Source organism: Leuciscus leuciscus (assembly GCF_965113295.1).
Source record: "Leuciscus leuciscus genome assembly, chromosome: 9".
Taxonomy (NCBI): Eukaryota; Metazoa; Chordata; class Actinopteri; order Cypriniformes; family Leuciscidae; genus Leuciscus; species Leuciscus leuciscus.
In genome coordinates this window covers 36,836,236-36,855,234 of record NC_138733.1, presented here as the reverse complement: position 1 = coordinate 36,855,234, position 18,999 = coordinate 36,836,236, and the positions used below count along the sequence as shown (strand labels likewise).

The 18,999-nt window shown below is 37.9% G+C and overlaps 1 protein-coding gene across 2 annotated transcripts in view; it reads right to left on the bottom strand.

Annotated features, from left to right (window-relative positions):
- Nucleotides 1–18,728, bottom strand: part of pik3cb (phosphatidylinositol-4,5-bisphosphate 3-kinase, catalytic subunit beta) — a 68,272-nt gene extending 49,544 nt beyond the window's left edge. Inside the window, exons 1-2 of one of the 2 annotated variants that reach the window (XM_082180618.1) lie at nt 18,188–18,728; nt 875–932 (exon numbers count right to left, since the gene is read on the bottom strand). The gene's annotated coding sequence lies outside the window, so the exon portion shown is untranslated. Of the gene's footprint in view, nt 1–874; nt 939–18,187 lie in introns of both variants that reach the window. The other variant, XM_082180617.1, reaches the window with a different exon arrangement.
- Between the last annotated feature and the right edge of the window lie 271 nt (nt 18,729–18,999).

Here is an 18,999-nt window from a genome sequence, read left to right as displayed (position 1 = left end):
TTGGGCTCCGATACCCTGAACATCACCCTCCTGGGGTTTCTGCCAGTGCTTAATCTGTAAATCCTGAGGTCCTGATACAAGGGGGAGTGGCGAATCTAGCAAGTAGGGAAGTAAGGAAAGGTAATGGGACTACCGGTCAAAGGTTGGGAAAATATTTAGATTTTTTTATGTTTTTGAAAGTAGTCTCTTAGGGTACGTTTACACGACAACTATATGATTAAAACTGAGAAGTTTTTCCTGTGAGTTTTCCGCGTACAGACGACACCATTGTCAAAACGATCCCCATTCACACGGATCCGCGAAAACGACTAAAAACGCTGCATTCCTCTGCCAGGCCATTAGATGACGATGAAACACTATAGACTGAACACGTAATACGCATGTGCATGACGTCATCGTCTTCAGAGGTTCGCGTTTTTGTTGTTTATGCAGAGACCGTTTTCAAAAACTTGCACTTTGAAACCCGTTCACCCATTCATTAAACTGGTTTCTGTTGTAATATATGTTCAAATGTAATTTATTCCTGTGATGGCAAAGCTGAATTTTCAGCAGTCTTCAGTGTCACATGATCCTTCAGATATCATTCTGAGTCTCAGTTGGGTTTCCATCCAACTATTTTGATGTGCATTTTGAAAGGCATGAGAGATCCTGAATGAAATGGATATATCCCCCAAAAAAAGGCATGAAATTTGTGCATTTAATTATTCTTAAAAATCCCAATAGAACACCAATCACCCAATGCATGGAATTGTTGATACTTTCTACTAAGGTTTTAGCAAGACATTTAATTTTTTTTACCTGAATAAGAATATTGTGATCGCCTGCTGCAATGGCTTACAATGGGGTCCTTGTGTTGTGGTCTGTCAGCACTCACCTGCTGTCTCTGCAGTCTCTTATTTCTCAGCCGGCTCCATGATGGGATGAAGAGGATGCTGCATCTGACAGAGACACAAAGAGGATTCAGATGAAAACGTGCGAGATGAACAGAGTCAGAACTGAAGGACCTTGAGTGTCCCCATATCAGCTGAGACAGCAAATCATGGAGCTAATATTTCATAGTACAGCAGCACCTCTGGTTATTCTAGCTAACCTGACGCCATTAATGTTTGCCAACAATAGGGTGTAATGAGGCAAAGTTAATGCAGATTTTACATGAACATAACCTCTCCTTCATGAAAAACACACAATTTATGCCACAGCCTCTTGATATGAACAACTATTAAAGGGATACTCCACTTTTTTTGGAAATCGGCTCATTTTACATTCTCTGATGGACTCTGTGTTGTTAACACACACACACACACACACACACAAAAAAGGTATTACTACGATTTCTGGAAACGGTACCATGGTAATAAAATTTTTTTGGTACATGGACCACAGTAATATCTGTCTTTACTTGCAACATGGTAATACAAGAAGTTTTTTGGCATGTACCTTGCAATGCCACGTTTTTTTTTTTTTTTTTATGGTAAAACTATAGTATTCTACAAAGTACTGAGTGCTTCAAAGCACCATGTGTTTCTTTGTTATTGTTATTCTTTGAAATACCATGGTATTTGAATATGGTAATCATTCACTATCATAGTACATAAATATACCATAGTCCCACCATCTGACCCCCGCTGCACCACAGTACATGCAAGTACATTCTGCAGCGAGGGAAGTGGGTGTCAAAATAGGGCCTGTTTTTATTGCTTGAAAAAGGTTGCTCACTCTTTCTCTCTCGCTGTGAAATACGCACACACACACACGTTTACAATGTAAATGATGACATTCCACAGACTTTTTATTTTATTTTTATATGTACATCTATTTATAAATACCCTAACCCACACCCTTTCCCTAACAGAAAACTTAATGCATTTTACAATTTTAACAAAACTTTACTTACTTTATTTTTATATTGGTTTTACAAATGAGGACATGGGCCTACCCAAATCTGTCCCCAAAATGATTAATGGTACAGACACACACACACAATGTTGACTCCCACTGCTAAGAGAACAATGCTAGCAGGACGTACAAAGCCCCTGCAGTGACATTTAGACACATGCGTTGCAAGATGAGCACCACAAACGTACACATACTCTCAGACAGACAGACACACTCAGACACAGGACAGCATTAATCATATTTTAATTGCTTCTCTCAATTCATTACAAATAATTGTTGTGATATTTGCTCCGCTGATTATTTGTCCTGGAATTTTTTTAATTTTTTTTACATTTCTGTTATCTTGCATTAGTAACAAGCCTCCCCTGTATTTCCTGTTTGCGGTCGCCAGATGTCAATAGAATAAATCCCCCAAACAAGGCTTTTCTTTTAAAAAAGACAAATTTTCTGCCCAGTGTTTTACTTAATCAACCCACAGCCACAGCTGTGACAAATGTGGCTGCACAATATATCACAATTATCGAAATATCGCAAATGTATATATCGCGATATGCATATCGCAACGGTTTGCAATAACTTGGGTCATGAACAAAAGACAAAGAAAATCACTCACTGCTCTTGGCTGAATAACTTTTTTAGCTTTCATAAGAATCAGAATATATATTTAATTCATACAGTCAAAACTAAGCAGTGTTTTATTTTTACATTTGATTATTCAGTTTCTGTTGTTAAATAAATCTAATGTAGGATAACCTGAAACCCTAAAATAACACTTCTGTTGCTTCAGTAAAACAAAAAATTTTCACTTTCAGAAGTTGTAGGGATGTTTTCTTGTCACAAAAAGAATGTGAAACACGCATGTAGGTTTTATAATTTTAAATATATTTTTATGGTAATTTAAGTTTATTTTACACACTTTAAGCATTATCGTATCGCATATCGCATTATTTAATGAGTTATCGCATATCGCAATTTTCTTCAATATCATGCAGCCCTAATCAACGAAGTTGATTTGTCAACCATGAACACACTCTCTCTGTGATGCGAAAAAAGCACTGATGATCTGCCAACACCGACAAACATGTATGCTGGAGTTTAGCAATGTTCATTGTGAAATTTTGCTCGAATGAAAGAGTCACACAGCCATATGTGCTCCTTCACGAGGCCGTGTGTCACCTCTGCGATATGCTGATACTACATCCAAATCTTGACCATCTTGTATAGTAGTTGGTGAATAAATTCAGTCTGTGCAAACTCTGTGCTACAATCAAGCGTGCCGCACAAGCCCTGAAAAGTGAGGCCAAAACGTCTCGTTCGCCCCCCGGTGACTGGTCCTAGTATAGGTCATAAGCCCTGCCTCCCTGTGTTATTCAACGGGACTTGAGACCAAATAAACAATTTAATTACACTTCAAATATCTTTTTTCCGAAGGTGGTTTCTGTCATTTACTGTTAGTTCAAGTGTTTGTTTTTAAAAATAAGTTTGTTTTTAGTTAGTTATTTAATGCTATAAAAACGGTGGTGTGACATCATGATTGACAGCTGTGATTGACAGGTTCTCTGAGCGAAGTAGTCACTGAAGCACCAACCGACTTTTTTTCGGGGTCCTCGGAGGACCGAGGAGATTGGAGCTTTAAATTTAATATCTAAATTTCTATAATTAATTATTTCACACGAGAGTGAGAGCGGGGCCTTGATTTCGCTGCTTTACTTCCTGCTCACTACTGCGCAGGTCTGGTCCCGAAATCGCTACTGCGCAGACTCAAGCCCCAAGATGTCAGCGCCATATCGGGACACTGGCAGCTTCAGACTCGCGAAGGGGCGTCGTCCATATTTTTTTACAGTCTATGGCTACAATACAAAGTAAAAATGTAACATAATTTGGAATTATTGGAGTTAATATTTGGAACTTAAAGTCCCCCTGTGGCGAAAATCCAGATTTTAATGTTGTTTATATGTCTATGGGGTGTTTTTAAAATGCTTTAAGACAAACCATGTGCAAATTCATAAGTCAACATCATTGTTGAGTATTTTCTCCTTAAAACTGCAGTGAACCAAAGACAGTCTCAAAAACACGGTTTGAAATCGCTGGTGTTTCTGACGTCACAAACTACCTTGTAACCAATCAGATCAACGTGTGATCGTCAACGAGAGGATCTCTGAGCTGGTGTGAGTGAGTGGAGGCGGGGCTCATTTGCATATTCCTAGAACCATGAATACTAAATGAGGTAAGGGTGTAGAGTTATATTCAAGACATTAAGACTTTTTTTCAAGGGACATTTTTTTTAAATGTAATTTTGGCGTTTAAAGATGAGTTTTAAGGGATACAATGATTGACTACAGGGGGACTTTAACTTTTTCACGTTTTTGAGAGAAGCTTCTTTCAATTTGACCAGTTTTCATAATGTAAAGCAGTTGAAAAACACATAGCCACTGTCTGTTTGCAATGTTTACCCATTTCAAAGATGAAAATGGCTAAAAGGAAAAAAAGACCACGAGTATCGCTCTTTGTGGGCTGTCTGTATGAATTTGCATTTGTGGAGCGATCTGAATCTGTGGTTTGTCTCATTTACAACTGAATTGCTTCTCATAAAATATCTAAGGTGAAGACAAAATACAAAGCAAAAGCCTATATATACAGTATATATTTTATTCTTTTCAAATGAGTATAACAGTGATTAATCTCAAAATAATCGTGATTATCAGTTTAATCATTATCGTGCAGCCCTAGGAGAGCATGAACATTCTTCATCTGTACACGCATGAACACACACCACTGTATGTGTCCTTATCACAGAGCAAACAGAGAGAGGCGCAGTTAGAGGTACAAACCCTACAGCCCAAACCCAGAGGTGTTCCTCTCTTCCTCATCTGTCCTGATCTACCTCCCGCTCTCACACTGGAATGCCAGGAATCCACATTCCTCACTGACCCACATCCTCCTTCTAACACACACACACAGGCTTTTCTCACATTTTTTGACAACCAGGAAACAAATTATTCTAGAAAGAACAAGTAAAACATTTCAGGAAACAATAATTACTAAAGCTGATCAGAACATGTTTGAAAAGGAAGTCATGGGTAAATATTAAGAAACAGCTAAAGACTTGAACCATTAATACTAACACTATTATATTCTATATATCTATTTATAAAAAAAATTTTTTTAACTGAGTACAGTGCTAGACTATCTGGGACTAGTCAAAACACTTACATATTGCTGCCCTATTGTTGTTTTGATTGCTTTTATTGTTCTCCTCATTTGTAAGTCATTTTGGATAAAAGCGTCTGTTAATTGATTAAATGTGAAATCAATGTAAATATCAACACTGAACACCTAAATCTAAGGGCCACATATTTAATTAAATAAGAAAGGGACAATGACTTAGGTTACATTTACACGACAACGATATGTTTAAAACTGAGAAGTTTTCCTTTTGAGTTTTCCACGAACAGGCAAAACGATTGTCAAAACGATCCCCATTCGGATCCGCGAAAACGACTAAAAGCGCTGCATTCCTCTGCCAGGCCATTAGATGGCGATGAAACACTGTAGACTGAACACGTAATACACATGTGCATGACGTCATCATCTTCAGAGATTCGCATTTTTGTTGTTTATGCAGAGACCATTTTCAAAAACTTGCACTTTGAAACCCGTTTTCGAAAGTTTGCGTTTTCAGGCACCCAAAACACATCTGTTGTTGTGTAAACGAACGGAAAAAACGCATAAAAAGTTTTACGTTTTTAGTTGAAAACGGCGTCGTGTAAACAGGCCCTAAGATGCTGATTAAGCTTTTGAAACTCGTAGACTATGAAAGAAAACCTGATTTATATAAGACATCATCAAGCACTGAATACCAAATGAAATAGAGCACATAGTATTTTTTGGAAGAAGGCGTTAATCCATTTGCGAAAAAGCCACATTTTAACAAGTATGAAGCTAAGCATAAAAGAGGACATACCTCATTTGGATGACTTAACATAGTAGCTACAAGTATAGGTTGGATTTGTACCAAAGGTCGCATCCTTCAACTCAAGTGACATAAAAAAGAGGAACTCAATTTGCTCATAATAATTATGATTGACATGTTTTTCATCGCTATAATTTACAGGAACTAAAGATGATCTCAGAGTTGGCTACTTGTGTAATTCTAAATGTAACGCCTCTCCAAAGCGTGAGAAAAGAACCACAAACAGAAGTACAGTTTTTATGTAGTAAATTTGTGATTAAACGGCAACATTGGAGTGGCCAAAAGAATATCTATCTACCCACATGTGTCGCCACAACCTCATAATAAACAAAGAGCGCGCTGTAGCTGCCTAACATTTCCCACGTCAGTACAACACCAGCAGCCAAATATCCACACCCTTTTATAAAATTCATTTCTTCCTCCAATGTGTTGTTCACCCAAGTGTGTGTGCCAGCTCTGTAATGCTTAATAGCTCATTAGAAAAGATTAGGGTCAATTTCAAGACTTACATGTAATTTCGATTTCTTACAAAAGCTACTGTGTGGCTTCTGAAAGCTTGGTATATAGTGTACAAATCATATTGACCTTTTATGAGACACTTTTGGAGCTTGACAGACCTAATCTTCAATTTACCCTTTGTGTTCCATAAAGAAAGAAAGTCTTGAGTTTGGAAGAACAGGAGGAACAATGTTTTTTTTTTTTTTTCGTAGTGACAGCGGAGGCCACTAAAACTCAACCTTTTGTGCCTGAACAGGCAAATATGAACAACGCAATATATTACAAGATACAATTCTGATTGTAATATCAACAAAACCTTAAAAATAAACTGAACTAAACTCAATCAGTGCTCTGTCTCTGCCTGAACTCCTGGTCAACCACACATTGTCATTATTTATGTGTTACAAACATTTAAATAACAGAGGACAAATATGTACTGGGGTGAAAGTTTATAGTTTGGGTATGAACATTGATATCTACATGGTAGTGATGAAAATAGAGCAAATTACCTTGTTGAAAGTGTTTTCACACTTGCATTGTATTGTATCGCTTATATTGTTACAGCAGTAGGTGGCGACAAGAGACTGTTTAAAAAAGTGTTTGTCATTGAATCATTCCTTAATGGAACACTCCACCGTTTTTTCATATTAAACTATGTTATTCCCTTAACTAAGACGAGTTGATCTCAGTCTCTCTCATCTCAGTGTGTGCACTCAATCGCACTGGAGCGCGGCGACACTTTGATAGCATTTAGCTTAGCCCAGTTCATTCATTAGGAACCAAACAGAGATGAAGTTAGAAGCGACCAAACACCTCCACGTTTTCCCTATTTAAATACAGTTACACGAGTAGTTACACGACCAAGTATGGTGACACAAAATAAAACGTGGCGCTTTTCTAAGCGGGTAAAAAGGATAACTATAATGTATGGCGGAATAGCACTTGGGAGCACTTCGACCCGGTACAGTAAAAAGTCACGTTGGTTCTAATGACAGAAGTGAGAGGGAGAGGGGAGAGGATTTTTCAGGAGTGAGTTTTTACTGCGCCGAGTCAAAGTGCTCCCAAGTGAACTGGGCTAAGCTAAGTGCTATCAAAGTGTCGCCGCGCGCCAGAGCGATTGAGGGCACGCACTGAGACGAGAGAGGTATGTATCAACTCGTCTTAGTTAAGGGAATAACATAGTTTAATATGAAAAAACGGTGGAGTGTTCCTTTAAAGAGATTCATTCACAAACGCTGATCCATCCAATATGAAACAAGTCTTTATGAATGAGACATTGACTCCATTCAAATATTTTTTTTAACTATTTCTGTCAAATGAATGCATTTTTTAAATAGATTGAAGCAATGAACATTTTGTCAGAACCTCTAATTATGTGTTATTTTGTTTAGTTGTGTAATGTTTTTTCTTCAGAATCGTGGGAGAATCGTGATCTCAGTTTTAAACAAACAAAAACGTTTAGGTGCGAACCCGAAGCCCAAAGTTCATTTCTCGGAGCACGCACACAGAAAGCCGCTTGGGAAACAGTATTACTTTCGAGGCTTAAAACAGTTTTAATAACTCGAACATGTCCTGAAGTTTCGCAACAGTAGCCTGCATTTTAAGACAATCACTGATCTAACTGATGTGGATGTTAAGTTTGGGAGGAACGAAACTTCACGGCTGTGAAGGAAAGAAATGCAATAACATTTTTGTGCAGTAAAAAAATATGTGAATTTTGATTGCATGGTGACTACATGAAAGTAAATGATGATCAAATTGTTATTTTTGGGTGAACTATTCCTTTAACCTCTAAATTTAGAGTCCATTGTGCAGCTGCCCTTTCACTGCTGAGCCACGGTGGCAAATTTTCAATAAACACACACAAGCACATACTAAAAAAGAGGTTAATCAGTTACCTTCCGAGGCCTGACTGAACAAAGGTCCCATTTTAGCCGCGGGTGGAGCACACAAGTGTCTCTCACTCTCTCTCTCTCTCTCTCTTCCTGTACGACTAACTATATGTGCATGTCTGAATAAAGCTGTGATATGAGTCTACATGAGAAAGTTATGCAAGAGCTGACAGATGGAAAGCATAGACTATACAAACTATCAATTCACAACGCGCACACACATTTGCGAGAGACAGTGTGAATGAGAAAGCAGCTGTCACACCGCTTCTGACGGTTTCTCACTTAGGCTCTCGAAGAATAGAAATATGTTTGTGTGATTAGCCTACGCATTAGAGCTGCACGATTAATCGTTAATAGATCGCGATCTCGATTCAAACACCACGCCATCTCATTACAAAATGACAACAATTCAGATCTGCGTTTGCATTGCCGCTGACCAATAGGTATGAAACAGCTTAAACAACATCAACATTATAAAAGTTTATAGATCGGATATAAACACTGATGTCTACGTAAGCGATCAAAATAGAATAAATCCCCTTTTGAAAGTAACTTGACGATTTTATCAATGACATTTTTACCAGTAATGATACTCGTGACTGTTAAAAAATTAATTTGTTATTGAATAATTAATTAAACCGATTTTTAAAAATGAGTTATTCAGATTAATTAGAAATAACATTTCTAGTAAATTACATGTTATTTTGTTTAGTTGATTGTTCAGAATCGTGGGAAAATCATGATCTCTGTTTTAAAAAAACAAATCGTGATTCTCAAGTAATCCAGAAGTGAGCAGCTCTATTACGCATCACGTCTTTTTTATTGCGTTATGCATGACGACTCAAATTTAACATTGGACATCAAAAGGATCAGTATTGGGGAAGATTAAGCATTTTTATAACTGATCGTCATCGGCTATCCTAAGTGATCCTTTATTTTACGTCAGCTGTCTCGCAGGTGTCGTGCAGTAGGTGGCAGTGTGCACTTCAAGTGGGTTTGGCAAACGCCATTTAAAGGAAAAGAAGAAGCTCAAAATGTGCGTTTGTGACGTGCAAGGTCTGTTGCACGTCACACACGTTCGAACTTCCGTGTTTAGCATATTTGATGCACACTATTAATGAATCGCTCGAAAATAAATGATTTACTGTTTACTTGTATCTGCTATGGGATGCATCTCGCTGCTTCTGACTTAACTGACAGACTGGCATTCTGACACCGCGAGCTTCATGCTTTCTAGCCTTCAAAAGATTAGTTCACTTCAGAATAAACATTTCCTGAGTATTTAATCACCATCACATCCAGGATATTCATGTATTTCTTTCTTCAGTCGAAAAGAAATTAAGGTTTTTGAGGAAAACATTCCAGGATTTTTCTCCATATAGTGCATTGGTTCCCAACAGGGGGGTCGCGGCCCACAAGGGGGCCTCAGCGAGCTCTGTGGGGGGTCGCGTCATATTTTGAAAAGTTTTGAGCAATTTGTATTAAATAAAAGTCCTTAACTTTTTTCTGTTCAAAATTTATATTATGAGCGAGTTCATCATGAATCCATTTTCCAAACCGTGTTTTTGTCTTATCCTGAATCACTATGGTACACCTATAATAAGTGATTACATTGGGACTATTTTACCCTGGTTCGGATCGCTGCCGCTGCGGAGTAGCCCAGTACCTGCGTGACTCGTCATAGATGCACACAGAGAGAGAAGTAGTTCCGGCTACAATGTTCTTCCGAAAGACGCATTATTCTGTTAATAAACGCAAGTTTATTATCGCTCGCTATAGCGTCAAAAGCCTAAAAAATAAAGCCTCACATTGATAAAGCCTCACAAATAACATGCAAGTATTGAGGCCCCAGACAGAAGTCATTTAGTAATAGCCTATATTCATTCTTTTTTTACCTACACACAAGTGTGAATACTGATTTTTTTGTTATTGCATTTAAAATAGGGCAAATTTAGGGCTACTCCTAGGCTTACATTTTTAAATTACAAAGGGCCTACTAATGTTTTTGTTATTGTATTTTCAATATTATAGGCTATTATTTGTGCATAAACATATCTGGTTATAGTAAACATACCGTTTGTTTGAAAACAACATATTTTGTCATCCTTGCTGCAAGCTTACAAGAGCGAAAATATCATTAAATGTGAAGGGGGGCCCTAATATATTTTCTTGGGAAAAAGGGGGTCTCAGACAAAAAAAGGTTGGGAACCACTGATATAGTGGACTTCAACGGGAACCAACGGGTTGAAGGTCCAAATTGCAGTTTCAGTGCAGCTTCAAAGTCAGTCTACCCGATCCCAGCTGAGGAATAAGAGTCTTATCTAGAGACACAAAGGGTCATTTTCAAAACTAAAAAAACAAAACAATTATATACTTTTTTAACCACAAATGCTCGTCTTGTATGTCCACGACTTCATGCATTATGAAATCACATTGGAAAGGTCAGGCGGGAACCTGACGTAGGCGGCAAAAATGGTCCGACATCATTAGGGTCATCATCATCATCACCTTTTATTCTTTTTTTTTTTTTACTTAGTCTTTGCACGTTTGCTTTGTAAACACTAGGTCTGTACTTTCACCTACGTCACTGACCTTTCAATGTGATTACGTAATATGTGGCGCATCGTAGAGCTAGTGCAAGACGAGCATTTGTGGTTAAAAAGTATATAAATGTACATTTTTTCTAGAAAATGACCAATGGTTTCTCTAGATAAGACCCCTATTCCTCGGCTGGGATCGTGTAGAGACTTTGAAGCTGCACTGAAACTGCAATTTGGACCTATATGGAGAAAAATCCTGGAATATTTTCCTGAAAAACCTTACTGGTAATTTCTTTTCAACTGAAGAAAGAAAGACATGAATATCTTGGATGACATGGTGGTGAGTAAATTATCCGAAAATTCTCATTCAATTAACTAATCCTTTAAACCCACTTTTAAATTTTTTTGTTGCAATTACTCTGCTTATTGTGCATATATATGCATGTATAATATAGGCCTATAAATATATTCCACTACTCCATAGTGATGTATGCCCCTTTTTTGCATTAGAGCCCCTGAGAAACTCTCTGTGCGTCCCTGTATACACTGCATTGATTTTAATCACTATAATGCACTTGTGCACCAAGCACTAGGAAAATGCAAGTATCGAATTGGAACTTGATATTGTCAGATACTCAATATTCAATGACTTGGATCGGATATGGGGCACAAAAAACTTGACCAGAAAAGGGGCTTAAAATAGATATCTCACTCGGTCAAGTTACAAAGATCAGCCTCTTGAACCTCCAAAACACACACACAAAATAGGCCCTTACAAAAGCACCTCAACACACATACACACTTGATATCACTTCCCAAAGCATATTCAACATAGTAAAGACTCAAATCAATAGTGTTTGCTCTAACACTTTTCTCCTCCTTCACTTTCTTCCTCTCTTCCATCTATTCTCTTGGTATATTTCACTCCCTCCTTTCCTGTTCCTCGAAACTGAATTCTTGAGCGTGTCCTGACTCGTATGTAGGGAACTGTAGGAATCCAGGTACGGGCACGCTTACAGCTCTGTTCACTGCAGCAGATCCCACAAGTGCACAGGTGTGCATACAGGTGTCTGAGTGTGCATACGCATTGGATATCAGGTCTGTAGACGAGAACGCAATTCAGCATTTATGTAAGTGCATGAAAGAGAAGAGACAACTGTGCAAATGTGATGCCACATGCAAATTAAAGAAAGCGTGGTGTGAAGGCTTGCATGACTCAATTAAAACTATCAATCATACACCCAGTTCACTTCCACGGGAAATGAGCACAGATGTCTTGTACTGACTGTCCTGACACTAACTGATCAAATTATGGGCACAAACACCAGGGCAGAGACAATGTAAAAAGAAAGCAGAACCACTTTCTGACACTTGAGTAAAAACCTGTTTTGACACTTCCAAAAACTTAAAAATCATGCCCCAAATGGCCATATTTTATTCCACAAATCTCTATATAACTGAAATCCAAGAAAAGATAGCACTGTAGAATTCAAAACATCCAGTCACTACGATCCATTTTTAATCTATAGAGTCTTAATCACATGTTCTTACTGAAACAGATCAGAAAGGGCTAGAGCAGACTGTAATCAGTTTGCAATGGATTGTGGAGACCTCCCCTCCTGAAACATCAGTGACTCACACTTCTAACAAGGCTTTATGACATCTTAATGCAACCTAATAGTCTGTACGCGGGAAACTCAAAGGAAAAACTTCTCAGTTTTTAAGTATATCGTCTACTGTTGTGATGATACTGGAATTTCTAACTTAGATACGATACCTTGAAAAATATTGATGTACAATACCATTTTCAATATAATGGTGAAATCTGCCATGTATACATAAATTAAATATACATTTATTTATTTATTTATCATCAACGTATTTTGATAGTTTGGGAAATTTTGTTGCTATAGCTTACACAGCAACTTGAACCTTTGAACTATTTTTACAAAAAAGACATGTAAACAGTCAATAAATTAAAACCAAATAGACAAATTGCAAACAATAACACAAATAAATAAATACGATAGAATAATGAGACAAATGGAATAAACATGGCTTTAAAGGACAAGTTCGGTATTTTACACTTAAAGCCCTGTTTTCAGATCGTTTCTGATGAAATACAATGGTTAAGATTGAAATTTGGACAAATGCTGCTGGCCCGAGAATTTTCGGTTTCTGTGGTAGCACCCCCCCACCTCCACAATGGTTGCATAGGTGCACTGGAATAATCCTTCCAAAAACGCATTAAACTTTCGTTTACAAAGACGTGAAACTCACCGAGTGGTCAGGGGTGTTCACTGATATGCTCACACAAAAATCGCTGCAAAAGATGCTTTCCAACAGGTTTTATCGTAGTTTTTCATCCAATACAAGTCAATGGAGTTGGACAAAAACTACGATAAAACCTGTTGGAAAGCATCTTTTGCAGCAATTTTTGTGTGAGCATATCAGTGAACACCCCTGACCACTCGGTGAGTTTCACGTCTTTGTAAACGAAAGTTTAATGCGTTTTAGGAAGGATTATTCCAGTGCACCTATGCAACCATTGTGGAGGTGGGGGGGGGGGGGGGGGGGGGGTGCTACCACAGAAACCAAAAATTCTCGGGCCAGCAGCATTTGTCCAAATTTCAATCTTAACCATTGTATTTCATCAGAAACGATCTGAAAACAGGGCTTTAAGTGTAAAATACCGAAGTTGTCCTTTAAGTTTTTTAGGTGGGTCTAACTGCAGTAATGCTTACAATTAAAGAGCAGAAGCGATTTTCTCTTTGTCTTTTGTTGTTTGATTAACATGACAAACAGCAGCAGGGTTATTATTAGACTGTTGTCACTTTAAGAGGTACGTTTACACAACAACGATATGCTTAAAACTGAGACGTTTTTCTTTTGAGTTTTCTGCGTACAGACATTGTCAAAACGATCCCCATTCACACTGATCCACGAAAACGACTAAAAGCGCTGCATTCCTCTGCCAGGCCATTAGATGGCGATGAAACACTATAGACTGAACACGTAATAAACATGTGCATGACGTCATCTTCATATATTCATGTTTTTGTTGTTTATGCAGAGACCGTTTTAAAAAACTTGCACTTTGAAACCCGTTTTTGAAAGTTTGCGTTTTCAGGCTCCCACAACGCGCTTGTCATGTAAACGAATGGACAAAACGCATAAAAAGTTTTACGTTTTTAGTTGAAAACTGTGCCGTGTAAACAGACCCTAAAGCTTAAGCACGGATTCAACTGTTATACAACATTTGTTTTTTCTCAACTATTTACGTTCCAAAACTGACTGTGTTTACGTGAATACTCGCCATGACGGCATTTTAACATCATTTTGTGTGTTTTTGACCATTTAAGCCAAATAAGCCAAGAACTAAATTTGGTACTCGCGAGCTGTTTGAGAGGCGGCTTTATGAGAGCGTCATTTATATAGATCAGTGGTGCACGCTCTTTTGGCGTGAGCACGAAACCTGCGGAAATGAGTAAATTATGCTCAATACTTCACGCCTAAATTCAGGACCCAACACTATTCAACTGGAGTGAATGACACAGGTAAGTGATAGGAGGAGTGTGTGTGTCAAACTGTCAATTCACCGTCTGAGAGAAAAGAGAGCGAGAACACATCTCAAGTCAAGTCAAGTGCTTCAAGTCAAGCTGGTATCTGGTATCGGTCTATCGAAATATCACACCACTAAGAGTAACTCTACTTATTCAAATCGATTGGGTCATTCTGTGTCAAATCAATCAAATTTCCGAAACTTCCCCTGACATTTGTGATTGTTCATATTTTTTTCTGAAGAAAGACTAACGTAAATAGTGATGAAAGCCAAAATATTAAAAGCCATGGATGAATATTTACTGCGTAATCTACTATTTTGTAGAATTTTCACCTGAGATTTGGAGCCAAATTACATGAAATTAATGTAATTTGGTAAAATACATATCTCATAACGTCTGGTAAAAATTCTACATCCCAGAGATATGGGGATCTCAATGCAAATAAATTGCTATATTGTACATTGCATACACCAGATTTTTTTTCTTTCAAGGAGGAATGTCCGAAGAACAACTAATGTTTGAAACTAGAAATAGTTTCCCTCTTGAAAACAGTTGCATAGAACATTCCTGTCTGAGTGCCACAAAAATTATTTTTTTCCCAAGTTTGCTCGCCTGTAACTCCAGAAGTATTAAAGATTCTCATTCTTTTTCCCATTTTTGAACAGTCACCATTGGCATATAATGCAACAAAGATTACTAAAGTCAACAGATTTCTAAAGTCATTTTCACCCCCGTCTAGAACAAAATATTGGATTAGCCTACTCCGTTAATATTGATCCATGACATTTAATATTTTGGCTTTCTGCTTAATTTATGCACGTCTTTCACCAAAGAAATAATCAAAACTGAATAATGATGGCCCGGAATGAATGCCCTATTGCACTTTGACAATTACATAATCTTAAAGGAAATTGAACCTTGCCTATGTACCGTTTATGTCCATTTCAGAACAAAAACGGGAAGTACTAAGCAGACAAATGAGAACATGTGTTTCACAACAGATGCATATGTTTGTTACATTGTATTTTTTTTTTTTTTATAGCACGTAAGTGCTAATGTACTATGAAATAAAATGAAACCCATGTCAAATTCACTCTCTGTGACCTAGAGTTTTAGATTAGCCAATTACACTTTTATGGCTTTTGAGCTGAAAGGATTCGCTTAGTTATCTTCTTCATCTTTGTCATATTTTTTTATTTCTAATCCCGGATACAGTATTACATAGACACATAGTCTAGGTGGAGTTAGGTCACTTACAGTATTACATTAGAGTTAATCAGCATTGAATTACCAACTATTGGCAAGGTTTTATCTACAATGACTAACAGAATTACAAAACCTACCATTATCCAACGGGATTCTGCACAGCCTATGTAATTTGATTCAAAGGCAGAGCAAGTTATTACATTTTGATGAAAGACTGCAAAGACAAACATTTTTTTCTTTACGATAACATGCACAATATGACCTCAAATCTGTATTAAGTAAAAAGGGTCAATTTTGTTGACATTTAATATTGTTATTGTTTCTAAAACATACAACATTAAAGATTCTTAATGCTAACTGGCTCTCCGATAGATAATCTGCTCTTTAAACCATACAGTCGGCCCTGGGAGTGTGTGTGTGTGTGTGTGTGTGTGTGTGTGTGTGTGTGTGTCCCCATTTCTAAGGAAAAATGTTTTCCTGCGCCTCTAAAACAAACACACACACTGTGCTCTCACATGACTGAGAGAATCAGCCCATTCATGGCCCCTGTCACCACAGTGACCTCTCTTCTGACTGTGAGCGAGTGTGTGTGGGCATCCCAAAGTGTTTGTGTCCCCTGACTGATGACATCACAGTCTGCCACCGAAGTCTCTCTGAAGCTCCGGTCACATGTGTGAGGGTGAGGGCCAAGACGAACAACTCACAAAAAACACATGTGTCTTACTCTACACACACACAAACTATCTGACTGAAGATGACCTTTCATGTGTTCAGGAAAATAAAATCGTCGCAAAATAAGCGTAAAATATCCGTAATAAAAATGGAAGTTGCTGTAACCAGGGAAGCCACTGAGGTTCTTTTTCCTCCATCATAAATGACTTGCGCGCAGACGAAACGCAATAAACGCTGGCATGTTCTCTTGCGTTGTTGGGATGCTGGTGTTTGGGAACACAATCGTGTGAGACGCTTCTGGAGGGAATTAAACCAAGTCATTCTGATGACAGACTTTGCATTTCAGAACGAACAAACCAACATTTGAGATGCCGTGCGATGCGATTGGTTAATCCGCTGGTTAGTCCCGGTTAATCCTCTGTTGAGGCAAAGTCATGTGAGGTTTTTTGTTGCGCATCAAAGGATTTATTCAGTAAATGTGTTTCCACCGTAGTTTAGTCTTCTTATCGGACAAAAAAAACGTACCTGCCTCAAATGAGCGCATATGTTTTTATGCAAATTTTTAGAATGTATATGCATACGATAGTGTGAATGTAAAAAAAATTTATACAACACTGCAAAAACAATTGCTGCCTAAATTTTTTTGTCAACTTGTCTTGGATGTTTAAGTCATTTCAACGTAAATTACATTAAACTGACTTAAAAACAATTGCTGAATCTTGTATAGCCTAACTCCTGAAAAAAGTTGCAAATTGCTTAACTTATTTTAATGAGTTAAATCAATGTAAAAACATATGTTGTCAACTTATTGATCATATAATCTTTTTTTTATTTTACAGTGTAGCTACATACCCTATATTTATTATTTCATTTAGATGCATTTTAGAAGAAAAAAAAACTAAAATGAGAGAATATGCCAGGAAAAAATTGGGTTTTGATAAATATGTTGGTTAAAAGACCAAATCTATAAATAAAAAATAAAAAAAACAGGTGAAGCCAGAAGTGAGAATCTTTGGGTTTAAATTTCGACCCACTTTTGAACTATTTTGCATTCCACACAATAGGGAAATCAGAATATTTTCTTCTCCAATGGGAAATAACTATGGAATGTTGATTTAATCGCCACCACCTTGGGAATGACGTCAAACTGTGTTGACCTGTCTTGACCTGCCTTGATTTTCCAACTTGAACGTCCGACCTGGAGAGCCTCTCCAGTGGTATCTTTCAAGAAGGAAGTTTAAGAACTCCAGGTTCTGAATGGTCTGGAACGCATTACTAGATCCAGAAAGTTATTTTCATTTTTCTGTAGAATATGCACCACCAGGGTTGGTGAACGGCCTGTGGGCGTGTCCTGAGGTTCATTACTCATGTCCATATGGAGGTTGAGTCATAGTTTAGTCCAGTATTATGCCATCGCATCCGTCTATGACAAAACAACCGATGTCGTGCCTCCCTGTCCGATAAACACACGTTTATGTCCTGCCAGGTAAACTTGTCATCCAAGCAGTCCTACATTTTAACGAGTGTCCGTAATGGATAGGCTATAACACATTGTTTAATGATAAAACTGTGATTCCTAACTTAAAAATATATTTTTTAAGAGTCACTTGCCACATAAAGCAAGTGAAAGCGTCCAGAATAGATGTCAACTCTTACATATCTGAATAACAATGTGATACTCCAAATCTAAATAATGAATTTACAAGTCTGAAAATTTTAGACAGAAACATGCAAATTCTATGTTTTGTATTAACCATGTTGGAACACTAAAGCACTTATCTCCACGAATGTGTCATTTTTGCAGCGTAGCATCCGATTTATTTATTCAACGGCATATCATTCACAAACAAATAACAATTGAGGCGGTCAGTGTCGGACAAAGATCAATGCAATGTAACAAAAAATCTACGCCACTCAAAGCAACAGACACACCACAGAACATAAAACACTTCCCAGCACAGAACGCTCACCTTTAGAATAGATTATCCCACGGGAATGGAATGTCCGACGCCAGTTCTGTGGGATTCGCGGAAACTGAACGTTCGAAGTTAACTGTGCGTTGAACTCCGTAACACCACCGGGCAGGTTTTAATCTCAGTAAGAAGACAAAAGCAGAGTCTTCTTCTCCTTCAAATGTCCAGTGCAGTCTTTCACTCGACAGGTGAACAGCTCTAGTCCTCTTCCTGCTTCTTTCCGCAGGCTGAGTGAGTGAAACAAGCGATCGCTCGGTGATTTTTTTTCTCTCTCCCTGTTTGCTTTGCACTCCCTCCCTTTCCACACGCAACCGCTATTTTGACAACAGTTCGCAGACACACGAACTTCTGAGCCGTGATTTCACCCGGAAATAGACATAATGTAATGCGATGACAACTTACGCAGTCGTGAATGTTTTTAATGTCGTGTGAATATCTCCACGCAGACAGACTAGGCCCGGCGAACTGCATGCATGCATGTCTCTCTCTCTCTCTCTCTCACGCTCACACTCGACTAACGCATGATTCCTCAGGGATGAGATGACGAGGAGGGTGCTCTGGACGTAAACAACACGTACATTTACTAATTTGGTCAAATTTTCCCACCTTTTTTCTTAACGAGACTCCTGTTTTAAGACACGACTATTTTAACGGTTTGGTTGTTGTTTTCAGTGTTATTTAATAGGTTGTAACACATACTGACTATAGATAGGCTACTTTTTTTTTCTTTTTTTTTTTTTAACGGTCCGGGGATTTATGAGAGAAATTAGAAAACAACATTGAAAT